This window comes from Anabrus simplex, chromosome 2, assembly GCF_040414725.1.
Source record: "Anabrus simplex isolate iqAnaSimp1 chromosome 2, ASM4041472v1, whole genome shotgun sequence".
Taxonomy (NCBI): Eukaryota; Metazoa; Arthropoda; class Insecta; order Orthoptera; family Tettigoniidae; genus Anabrus; species Anabrus simplex.
The window spans coordinates 619,378,844-619,391,100 of record NC_090266.1 but is presented as its reverse complement, the minus strand read 5'-3'; positions in this window follow the sequence as shown (position 1 = coordinate 619,391,100).

Genomic DNA, 12,257 nt, shown 5'->3' with positions numbered 1-12,257 from the left:
AATAGAGTCCGAAGACTGCGCAGAAGGTCCTACATTCCAGCCAAAACAGGAAAGATTACATGTTAGATATTAACACAACTACTGAAGCCTTCCCCTCGAACTACCCACCGGCACAATCACATGTTTAGGAAAATTCTGCCATTACCTTATAGCGCTGGATCTTCTTCAAGCCGGTCGCACCCTTCCTCCTGCCCTCCATCAAGTCGCAATCTCAATGTCCGGTGTAAATAATAGAAGACTGCCCTAAAGTGTCCTCCTTAAATAATTCCGTAGGGGAAAGTTCCAGATTAAATAAAAATACAAAGCACTGATAGGATAAAGTTTCATACACAGCCCCGGGTTTGATTGGCTAGAGAACATAGTTACAGGCATGTGATAGGCAGATTACATTAGAGGAGGAACCAGGCGAATTGTTGACATCTTCGGTACATGAAAATCAATTATTAGAAAAAGAGGTTTACCAACTACAACCACAAAAATATTTTCACCAATTAGTTTATGTTTAGCCATCAGATGTTGCTAGAAAATAGGTGGCAGAGCCATCTAACCGTCGAAGAAGAACGTTTTTGAAAGTTTTTGAAAGTTAAGTGTTCACTGGCAAAGACAGCCATAGAAAAGGCACGCAGTTTAAGTAGCCGGGGAAGGTGTACCCCTGGTACAATTATTATTATTATTATTATTATTATTATTATTATTATTATTATTATTATTATTATTATTATCTTCGCTATTTGGACGTCAGGACGTGCCGAAACCACTCATTAACACTCTTTTATCGCCGACACTTCAACATTTGATCAATTTAACAACACGCCCATTTAACTAGAGAACGAATTCCACCAAGATTTTCCGTCTCGGTTCTATCGTTCATTACCGTCGTAAATACTGCTAATAAACTTCCACTGATTACGAAATTTCATTATGACACGCATTCTACTCACACAAATAAAATTACAAAATATATACATTCCGACAGCTGAAATTCGAGACTGTAACTGAACTACTAATTTACATATTTAAGGCATGTTTGACATGTTACTGGCCTAGAGATGTCCATCACATCCCACCTTGGTTGGGTCTTTAATGCAAATTCGAAATTAATCCAAAAGAGTTATCCAAGTCAGTTCTCGTCTTATACATTTTTTTCACTTTAATTAAATTTGTACATACAACACTCAAAAAGGAACACTTATTTTTACACTGGCATACGTCTATATACAATACCTATATTTTTACACAACTCAATGTTTGTTGGACTGTGAAAATTACCAGTAACTGCTTATTACGACCTCGGCAATCACTTTGGGAGTGGCGACCCCATCGTACTAATAGCCTATATCTTCTTCATTCATTCCATGCCTGACCCGGTCAATGACTGGAAAACAGGATGTAGGTTTTCACAGCAATTAGTAACATTTTCTAGGTATTGCATACAGACACTTAGATATCCACCAAATTCTTTAAAGTATTAAGATCTGAAATATGTAAATATAGGTAAGAGTTGTGCATTATGTCCTCTATAATGCGCTAGAATAAATTTGTTACTTTCATAGATCTGTCTCAGTCGCATCCTTGGTTTTGACAATATGAAAGTGGCCGATGAACCGATGAATGAGCGATGCCAGTAATACCATTCCTTATGCAACCAGTCCCTGTTATGAATGGTGTGAAAATATCGCTCATATGGGTGGTTGGTACATGCATTCCATTGGGCTTGACAGACTGATATGTAATAGCAACTTCTGGCCCTGTGAGGAAAGCAACGGATAACTACCTCACTCATATCCCTATCCATGGCAGCTGTTGGCGGAGCTGTGGAAGATCAAACCCGCCTTTGGCTGAATACCCATCAATCATAGGCTACATAGGTAAGATTTAAACAGACTAAACCCATGAAGTAGTAGAGAAGGAGTCGGTCACATAACTCCTAAGCACTCTCGACCGCTATATGAAACTACTGATCTCATAGTTCTTCCCCTCGTGTTGTGATTATCCAGCTCATCCTAAATGACCATCCACGGATTTGGACAACGGTTTCCCTATTGGACAGAGTCATATCCTCCTTGATTTCAATTGAAATGAACAGAAATCCTAAATTCAGACATGCCTCAGCGCATAAGGTACGAATATTTTACCAATTGACATTAGACGGCAGGCACCTAATCTGAACTTCCTTTGCAGTGTATTATTTTTGCAATTAGTTTTACGCCGCATCGACTCAGGTAGGTCTTGCGGCGACTATGTGATTGGAAAAGAAGCGGTCGTGGCCTGGTGTGAAAATGGAAAACCACAGAAAACCATATTCAGGGCTGCCGACAATGGGGTTCGAACCCACTATCTTTCGAATGCAAGCTCACAGCTGCGCGACCCTAACCGCACGGCCGACTCACTCGATTGCAATGTATCAAGGAGTGCAATCTGCAAGGCACACTAACGTATGCACGAGGTAAGACCCTGAAGCACACGCATTAACGTATTTGTTTACCCAATCTAACCCAATAGGGGGGACTCTCCTAAACCCGCAGTAACTGAAATATAACCTTACTGTGACTTTACCCTAGCGTGATCGGCTTATTATGTCATCGAAACATCTTATACTCTGCATGTATGTTATGTTGAGTACCAAGCCCGAAGGCTGGTAAGATTCTCAACAGCTCTGCCATCAGCTGTCATAGATGACCTAGGTGGAATTTGTAATTACATGTCATTCTGCCAAGCCCACTGAAATGCAAGCAACAACCGACCCTAGAGCGACATGTTCACACCATTCATAACAGGAACTGGCTGCATAAGAAATGGCATTACTAGAATGAATAACAATGTTATTTGCTTTACGTCCCACTAAGTACTTTTACGGTTTTCGGAGACGCCGAGGTGTCGGAATTTAGTACCGCAGTTCTTTTACGTGCCAGTAAATTTACCGACATGAGGCTGACGTATTTCAGCACCTTCAAATACCACCGGACTGAGCCAGGATCGAACCTGCGAAATTGGGGTCAGAAGTACAGACATGAAAACTGGTATTTTGAATTTCCTTTCAAAATAAAGAAACACGTATTTCTTGTTTTTGGAAAGGCCACTTAAGGCGGGAGAGGGATGGAAGGAAGTGAAGAAGAAGTTGAATTATTTTTATGAGTATACATTTATCTCAAAAACTGAAGGTGTTACAGGCGTACAGACATTAAATCTGGCATTTGGATTCTCCTTTAGAAATAATGAAACACGTATTTTTTTGTTTCTTGAAATTCCAGTTAAGGGGCTGAAAGGAACTGGAAAAACGGGTGAATGTTTAAAATGTTTACCGGTAAATCTACAATATATGTCAAAAACTTAACATGTTAGAGACAAGAAACTTGGTATTTGTAAAGTCCTTTAAAAATACAGGAACATGTACCTTTTTGTTTTCGGAGAAGGCACTTAACGGGGTTAAAAACAAGTGAAAAGTATTTTTATGAGGATACTTATATCTTAAAAACTGAAGATGTTACTGACGTGAAAATTGGTAGTTGGAACATCCTTTAAAAATAAAGAATCATGTATTTTGTTTTAGGAAAATACACTTAAATGGGTGGTAGGGGAGAGGGAAGGACTGATCAAGGGGTTGAATTCTTTTTATGGGGATACTTATATCTCAAAACTGAAGATGTTACAGATGTGGGAATAGGCATTTGGAATCTCATTTAAAAATTAGGAAACATGTATTTATTTTTTTGACTTCACTGTTTCTCACATGTACAGTTCTATGTTGCATGGTCGCCTTAGCTGCAAAAGGTAATACCACAAACATGGTTTACAAAGAATGTCTGGGTAAATGAAACTCAATCGTTGGGTGAGTTTCTATACTTTAGGAATTTTTAGATAATGCCTTAGTACAATGCCGAGGACGATTATTTTCATCAAATTACGAAATCCACGCAAACGAAGCCGCGGGTAATTGCTAGTATATATATAAATAGATATTATCTTTTACCCCAGAAATTCTTTGTAAACCATGTTTGTGGTATTACCTTTAGGGGCTAAGACGGCCATGCGACATAGAAATGTACATGTGAGAAACATTCTTCCCTCAAGTCGAAAATATAAATATATGTTTCTTTATTTTTAAAGGAGTTTCCAAATACCTATTCCCACACCTGTAACACCTTCAGTTTTTGAGATATACATAATTATCCCCTTAAAACGAATTCAACCCCTTGATCAGTGCTTCCCCCAATCCCATCCACATCTTAGTGTATTTTCCGATAACAAGAATACACATTTCTCTATTTTTAAAGGAGATTCCAAGTACCAACTTTCATTTCTGTTCCATCTTCAGTTTTTAAGATATAAGTATCCTCATAAAAATAATTCATCTACTTTTCACTTTTAACTTCCCCCGTTAAATGCCTTCTCGGAAAACAAAAGGTACATGTTCCTGTATTTTTAAACGACCTTCCAAATACCAAGTTTCTTGTCTCCAACATGTTAAGTTTGTTACATATAAATGTAGATATACCGGTACTCATTTCAAAAATTCACTCACTTTTCCAATTCTTTTCAGCACATTAAATGGAATTTCCGAAAAGAGAAAATACGTGTTTCATTATTTTTAAAGGAGATTCCAAATACCAGTTTTCATGTCTGTACGCCTGTGACACCTGGAGTTTATGAAATAAATGTATAGTCATAAGAACAATTCAACTTCTTCTTCTTCTTCTTCTTCTTCTTCTTGACTTCATAATCGCCACTCTCCCGCCTTAGGTGGACTTTCCGAAAACAAAAAATGCGTGTTTCTTTATTTTGAAAGGAAATTCAAAATACCAACCTTCAGGTCTGTAATAGCTTCAGTTTTTAAGATAAAGTAACCTCATAAACAGATTTCAACTCCTTATTTATTTATTTTCAACCCCACACCCCTTACGACAATTTTCCGAAAAAACAAATGCCTGTTTCTTTATTTTAAAGGAGATTCCAAATACTAATTTTCACGTCTGTAACATCTTCAGTTTTTGAGATGTAAGTATCCTCATGAAAGTAATTCAACTCCTTTTTCACACTCCCAACTTTCCTATCCGTTAAGTTGATTCCACTCTCCCCAAAGGTACGTGTTTCTTTATTTTTAAAGGAGTTACCAAATACCAATTTTCACGTCTCTAAAATCTTTAGTTTTGGAGATATAAGTATCCTCAGACAATGAATTCAACTCATTTTTCAATTCATTCACCCCCATTTAAGTGGATTTTCCGAAGGCAAAAGAATACGTGTTTCTTTACTTTGAAGGGAGATTCCAAATACAAATGTTCATGCATCTAACATATTCAGTTTTGTGAGATATAAGTATCTCCATAAAAATGTTCAACTCCTCTTTCACCCCAGCCCCTGAAGTTAATTCCCCCTCCAAAAGATGCGGTTTATTTATTTTCTAAGGATATTCCAAATACAAATGTTCACGTGTGTAACGTATTTAGTTTTTGAGATAGAAGTATCCTCATTCAAAGAATTCAACTAATTTTTCAATTCATTCACCCCCTTAAGTGGATTTTCAGAAGAGAAAAGAACGCGTGCTTCTTTAATTTGAACGAAAATTCCAAATAGAAATGTTCATGCTTCTAACATCTACAGTTTTTGAGATATAAGTATTCTCATAAAAAATTCAAATCCTTTTTCACTCCTGCCCGTTAAGTTGAAATGCCACCTCCAAAAGATGCGTTTCTTTACTTTCTAAGGATATTCCAAATACAAATTTTCACGTGAGTAAGATCTTTATTTTTTGAGATGTAAGTATCCTCATACAAAGAATTCAACTAATTTTTCCATTAATTCCCGCCCCTTAAGAGGATTTTCCAAGACAAGGATTACGTGTTTCTTAAATTGAAAGAAAATTCCAAATACAAAGTTTCATGTCTGTAACATCTTCAGTTTTTGGAGATATAAATATCCTGATGAAAAGAATTAAACTCCTTTTTCACACCAACCCCGCCCGTTAAGTTGGTTTCACCCCACCCAAAGAAATGCGTGTTTCTTTATTTTTCAACGAGATTCTGTGTACCAATTTTTACGTCTGTAACCCTCAGTTTTTAGATATAAGTTTCTCCAGAAAAAGATTTCTATTTTTTACACATCCTGTCACACTCCCCACTTAAGTGAATTTTCCAGAAATAAACAGTACCCGTTTCTCTAAAAGAGCTTTCAGATACAAATTATCAGGACTGTAACATCTTCAGTTTTTGAGATATATGTATCCTCGTAAAAGGAATTCTTCTCCGTTTTCATTATCCCGTACCAAGTTGATCCCCCTCCCCCCAAAACAAGTGTTTCTTTATTTTTAAAGGAGATTCCAAATACCAGTTTTCACGTTTGTAACATATTTAGATTATTTGGTATATATATTCAAAGAAATTAATCAACTAATTCTTCAATCCCCCCCCCCCACGTTAATTGTTTTTCAGAAAAAAAGAATACATGTTCCCTTATGTTTAAAGGAGATTCCAAATACCAGTTTTCACGTCTGCAATATGTCAAGTTTTTGAGATATACTGTAGATATGCTGATTTAAAAAAATCATCCCCTTTTCAGTTCCCTTTAAGTGCATTTTCCGAAAAATACATTTGTTTCTTCAATTTTACAGGAAATACCAGTTTTCAAATATGTACTACGTTACCTGTCTGATATAATTTGCAGATGTAGTTTTTTTTAATTCACCCCGCTTTACTCACCTATTCATCGCATTATCCATAAACACAAACATACGTGTTTCTTCATTTTCAAAGGAGATTCCAAATACCAATTTTCATTTCTGTGACATCTTCAGTTTTTGAGACATAAGTCTCCTCGTAAAAGGTGTTCAACCATTTTTTCCCATTTTTCTGCCCCTTAATGGAATTTACCGAAAACAAAGAAATAAGCGTTTCTTTATTTTTAAAGTAGATTCCAAATTCTAATATTTACGTCTGTAAACTTTTCAGTTTCTTGAGATATAGATATCCTCATTTTAAAAATTCACCGCACCCCTTCACCCCTTAGCGCCGGAATATAGAAAATTCCTCCCTTAGTGAGCACCTACACTTTAATATAAAAATTTATCCCCAAAATTTAATTTCTTTATGTCCAGTGGATTTGGCTCGGCGATGATGAATCAGTCAGTCAGTCAGTAAGTCAGTCAGTCAGGACATCTTATTTTATATATATAGATTAGCAATTACCCGCGGCTTCGCTCGCGTGGAATTCGGAATTTGATCGCAGTAATCTTTCTTCGGCATTGTACTAAGACATCAAGTATAACAACTCACCCAAAAATTGAGTTTTATTTACCCCAGAAATTCTTTGTAAACCATGTTTGTGCTATTAATTTTTGGGGCTAAGACGATAATGCGACGTAGAACTGTACATGCCTTCTCTCAAGTCGGAAAAACAAATGCATTTTCCTTTATTTTTAAAGGACATTAAAAATACCTATTCCCACATGTGTAACATCTTCAGTTTTTGAGATACACATAATTATCGCCATAAAAATATTCAACACCATGATGAGTCCTTCCCCCCCCCCATCACCACCACCACCACCATCCCCATCAAAGTGTATCTTCCGAAAAAAAAATCCTAATTCTTAATTTTTAAAGGAGATTCAAAATACCAATTTTCACGTCTGTAACATCTTCAGTTTTTAAGATATAAGTATCCTGATAAAATATAATTCAACTATTTTGCACTTCCTTTCATCCCCCGTTAAGTGCCTTCTCCGAAAACAAAACGGTACATGTTCCTGTATTTTTAAAGAATTTTCCAAATACCAAGTTTTTTGTTTCTGACATGTTAAGTTCTTGACTTATAATGTAGATATACCGGTATTCATTGTAAGAATACACCCGCTTTTCCAATTATTTTTAGCCCCTTAACTGGATTTTCGAATACAAAAAGATACGTGTTTAATTATTTTTAAAGGAGATCCAAATACCAGTTTTCATGTCTGTACGTCTGTAACACCTTCACTTTTTGAGATAATTGTATACTCATAAGACTAATTCAAGATCTTCTTCTTCACTTCTTTCCACCCCTCTCCCGCAAAGTACGTGTTTATTTATTTTGAAAGGAAATTCAAAATACCAACTTTCACGTCTGTAACCGCTTCAGTTTTTAAAATAAGAATCCTTATAAAAATATTTCAACTCCTTATGTACTTATTTTCAACCCCGCAACCCTTTACGCCGATTTTCCGAAAATAACCAATGCGTGTTTCTTTATTTTTAAATGAGATTCCAAATACCAATTTTCACGTCTGTAACATATTCAGTTTTTGAGATATATGTATCCTCATTAAAGAAATTCAACTCCTGTTTCATCCCCCCCATTCCTACCCGTTATGTTGATTCCCCCCACCCCAAAAGGAGATTCTAAATACCAATTGCCACGACTTTAACATCTTTAAATTTTGAGATATAAGTATCATCATACAATGAATTCAAGAAATTTCTCAATTCTTTAACACCCCTTAAGTGGATTTTCCGAAGACAAAAGAACACTGCCTTTACTTTGAAAAACGACTCCAAATACAAATGTTCATGCCTCTAACATCTTCAGTTTTTGAGATGTATCCTCATAAAACTAACTCAACTCCTTTTTCACCCCAGCCCGTTAAGTTGATCCCCCCTCCAAAAATGCGTGTTTATTTTTAATGGAAATTCCAAATACTAATTTCACGTCTGTAAAATCTTAAGTTGTGAGACTCATGTATCCCCCGCCCCAATTTGATCTCCCACCAAAACTGTGTTTCTTTATTTTTAAAGGAGATTCCAAATACTTATTTTCTCGTCTGCAACATCTTTTGTTTTTGAGATGTAAGTATCCTTATACAAAGAAATCAACTAATTTTTCAATTAATTAATCCCCTAAACTGAATTTTCCAAAGAAAAAGATTACGTTTTTCATTACCTTGAAAGAAAATTTCAAGTACAAAATTTCATGTCTGTAACATCTTCTGCTTTTGAGACATAAGTATCCTCATGAAAAGAATTCAACTTCTTTTTCACTCCACCACCGTCCGTTAAGTTGGTTTCCCCCATTCAAAACATGCGTGTTTCTTTATTGTTAAAGGAGATTGCAAATACCAATGTCCACGTCCGTAACTTTCAGTTTTCAGATATAAGTTTCTCCAGAAAAAAATTCAATTTTCTTACTTCCTTTCACACTCCCCACTCAAAGAAATTTTCCAAAAACAAATAGTAACCGTTTCTTTCAAAGATCTTCCAAATACCAATTATCGCGACTGTAACATCTTCAGTTTTGGAGATATATGTATCCTCGTTAAAGGTTTTCATCTCCGTTTTCATCCCCCCTACCAAGTTGATTCCCCCCAAAATGCATGTTTCTTTATTTTTAAATGAGATCCAAATACCATTTTTCACGTTTGTAATATCTTTAGATTTTTTGGTGTATATATATTGTCATACAAATAATTCAACTAATTTTTCAATTTTTCCACTTCCCCTCCCCATCCCCATTAAGGCTTTTTCCGAAAACAAAAGAATACGTGTTTCCTTATTTTGAAAGGAGATTCCAAATACCAATTTTCACGTCTGTAACACGTTACGTTTTTTAGATATACTGTAGATATGCTAATTATAAATATTCACCCCCTTTTTCAGTTCCCCTAAGTGGATTTTCCGAAAATATATTATTTTTCTTTACTTTTACAGGAAATTCCAAATACCAGTTCTCAAATCTGTAATATGTTACGTGTCTGAGATAATTTGGTATAGTCTTTTAAAAAATTCACCCTGTTTGTCAATTCTGTTCACCCCCTATTCATAGGATTATCCAAAAACAAAATAATACCTGTTTCTTTATTTTCGAAGGAGATTGCAAGTACCCATTTTCATGTCTGTAACATCTTCAGTTTTTGAGATATAAGTCTCCTCATTAAAGGTGTTCAACCGATTTTCCCCCTTTTTAAGCCCCCTTAATGGGATTTTCCGAAAACAAAAAAAAACGTGGTTCTCTATTTTTAGATAAGATTCCAAATACCAATTTTTACGTCTGTAAGCTTTTAAGTTTTGAGATGTAGATATCCTCATTTTAAAAATTATCCCCTTTTACCCCGTTGGCGATGGAATATGCAAAAATCCTCCCTTAGTGATCACCTGCACCCTAATGTAAATGTATCCCAAAAATTTAATTTCTTTATGTCCGGTAGTTTTGGCTCGGCGATGATGAATCAGTCAGTCAGTCAGGACATTTTATCTTACACTAGCAAGATACCCGTGCTTCGCTACGGTATTATGCTGACATTTAGAATTGAATGCTTATTGTTTTATATATAATCCGCCGAAATTTGCGATCTGACTCGTTTTCTGAGAGAATCCGCCAAAATTCGCGATCTGACTCGTTTTATAACAGATTACGGAAAGTTTCCCCCCATTTTTCAATCTTTCCTTCCAGCAATCGATTTCGTACTTCCTAGGCTAGTTCCAGGTATTCCACCCGGTCAGTTGGGTCCCTAAATCTTTGCCATCTTTTCCTATAAGCATTTTTATATGGATAAAATCCTTCAGGAGATCCAGCGTGGTGTCGTCTTGGGTGCCTTGGCGATACTGAACCCGCGGCCGGACTGCATTCTTAGTCATTACCCGTCCAGGATCCGTTTCCAGCGCGGTCCGCACATTTGACGACGGTCCAAAACATTATTATCATTATTATTATTATTATTATTATTATTATTATTATTAGGGGGTGATATCAGTTGGATTTAGGTTATTATTATTATTATTATTATTATTATTATTATTATTATTATTATTATTATTATTATTATTATTATTATTATTATTACAGATGTTCTGGACCCCAAAGCAAGATGCAAGACCGCTACTTGGCGGTAAATTGCATCTGCTGCCATTGTCATTGTTGAGAATGTGACCAGCACCATTGCCGCGCGTAGGCAAGTGTGCGGGATTTCTGGCGATACGAATGACATACTTTCGTGCATTATTGACCTTATTATAGAGGTGAACAAGTGGACGGTCAATCTCATTCCTATCGTTAATTTCAAAGGTGATTAAAATTTTATTTATATGCCAGGAGAATCTACCGTAATCTAAGAACGTTCTCCGAAGGAAAAGATGGCTCTTGAAAACGAACCCAGGAAAGATTATAAATGATCAGTTTATGATCAGAATAAGTACGTCGACAATCTACAGCCTGTTTCCAGTCATTCGACAGGGTCAGGAATGGAATGAATAAAGCCTCCATCTAGCGGCGACAATAGGAATTGTACCGACTGACGAAACCTGTCGCACTCCTCTGGGGCAATGATTAATGAATGACAAATGAAATGAAATTACATCGGACAGTGTTGCTGGAATGAATCATGACGGGGAAAACCGGAGTATCCGGAGAAAAACCTGTCCCGCCTCCGTTTTGTCCAGCACGAATGTCACATGGATGACCGGGATTTGAACCACGGAACCCAGCTGTGAGAGACCGGCGCGTTGCCGCCTGAGCAACGGAGGCTCCTTATAAATACATTATGAACAGTAAAGTTAAGTTACCCCCCCCCGTACCAAAAAATTAAAAGAAGGCGTGTTTCCTAATGTTTAAAGGAGATTCAAAACACCAATGTTCACGTCTATTACCTTCAGTTTTGAGATAAAAATAATTCACTTTTTAAACTTTCCCACTCCTCCCCCCTCCCCCCCCCCCCCCGTGAATATTCCTGCAACAAATATTTGTTTCTTTAAAAGTAAGGGATCTTCTAAATACCAATTATCAAGACTCTAATTTCTTCAGTTTTTGATTTATGTGTCATCATGAAAGGAATTAAACTCCTTTTCATTCCCGTCCCCCAAGAAGATTCCCCCCCCCCCACAAACACGGGTATTTCCTTGTTTTTAAACGAGATCCAAATACCAATTTTCACGTCTGTAGGCCCTAAGAACTTTAGTTTTTATTAGAAGTTAGTATTCTCATACAATGAAGTCAATTAATTGTTCTATTCTTTCACCCCCCCCCCCCCCCCCCCCGCACGATTCAATGGATTTTCCAAGAATACGTCTTTCCTTACTTTTAAAGCAGATTCCAAATATCAAATTTCACGTATGTAACATCTTCATTTTTGAGATAACAGTAGCCTAATTACAAGAATTCAACATCATTTTCAGTCACTTTTACCCCCGCCCCCCCCCCCACTTCCGCCCAAGTGGTATATCCGAAAACTAAAAATACACGTTTCTTTATTTTTATAGAGATAAAAAATACCATTTATGACTTCTGTAACATGTTAAGTT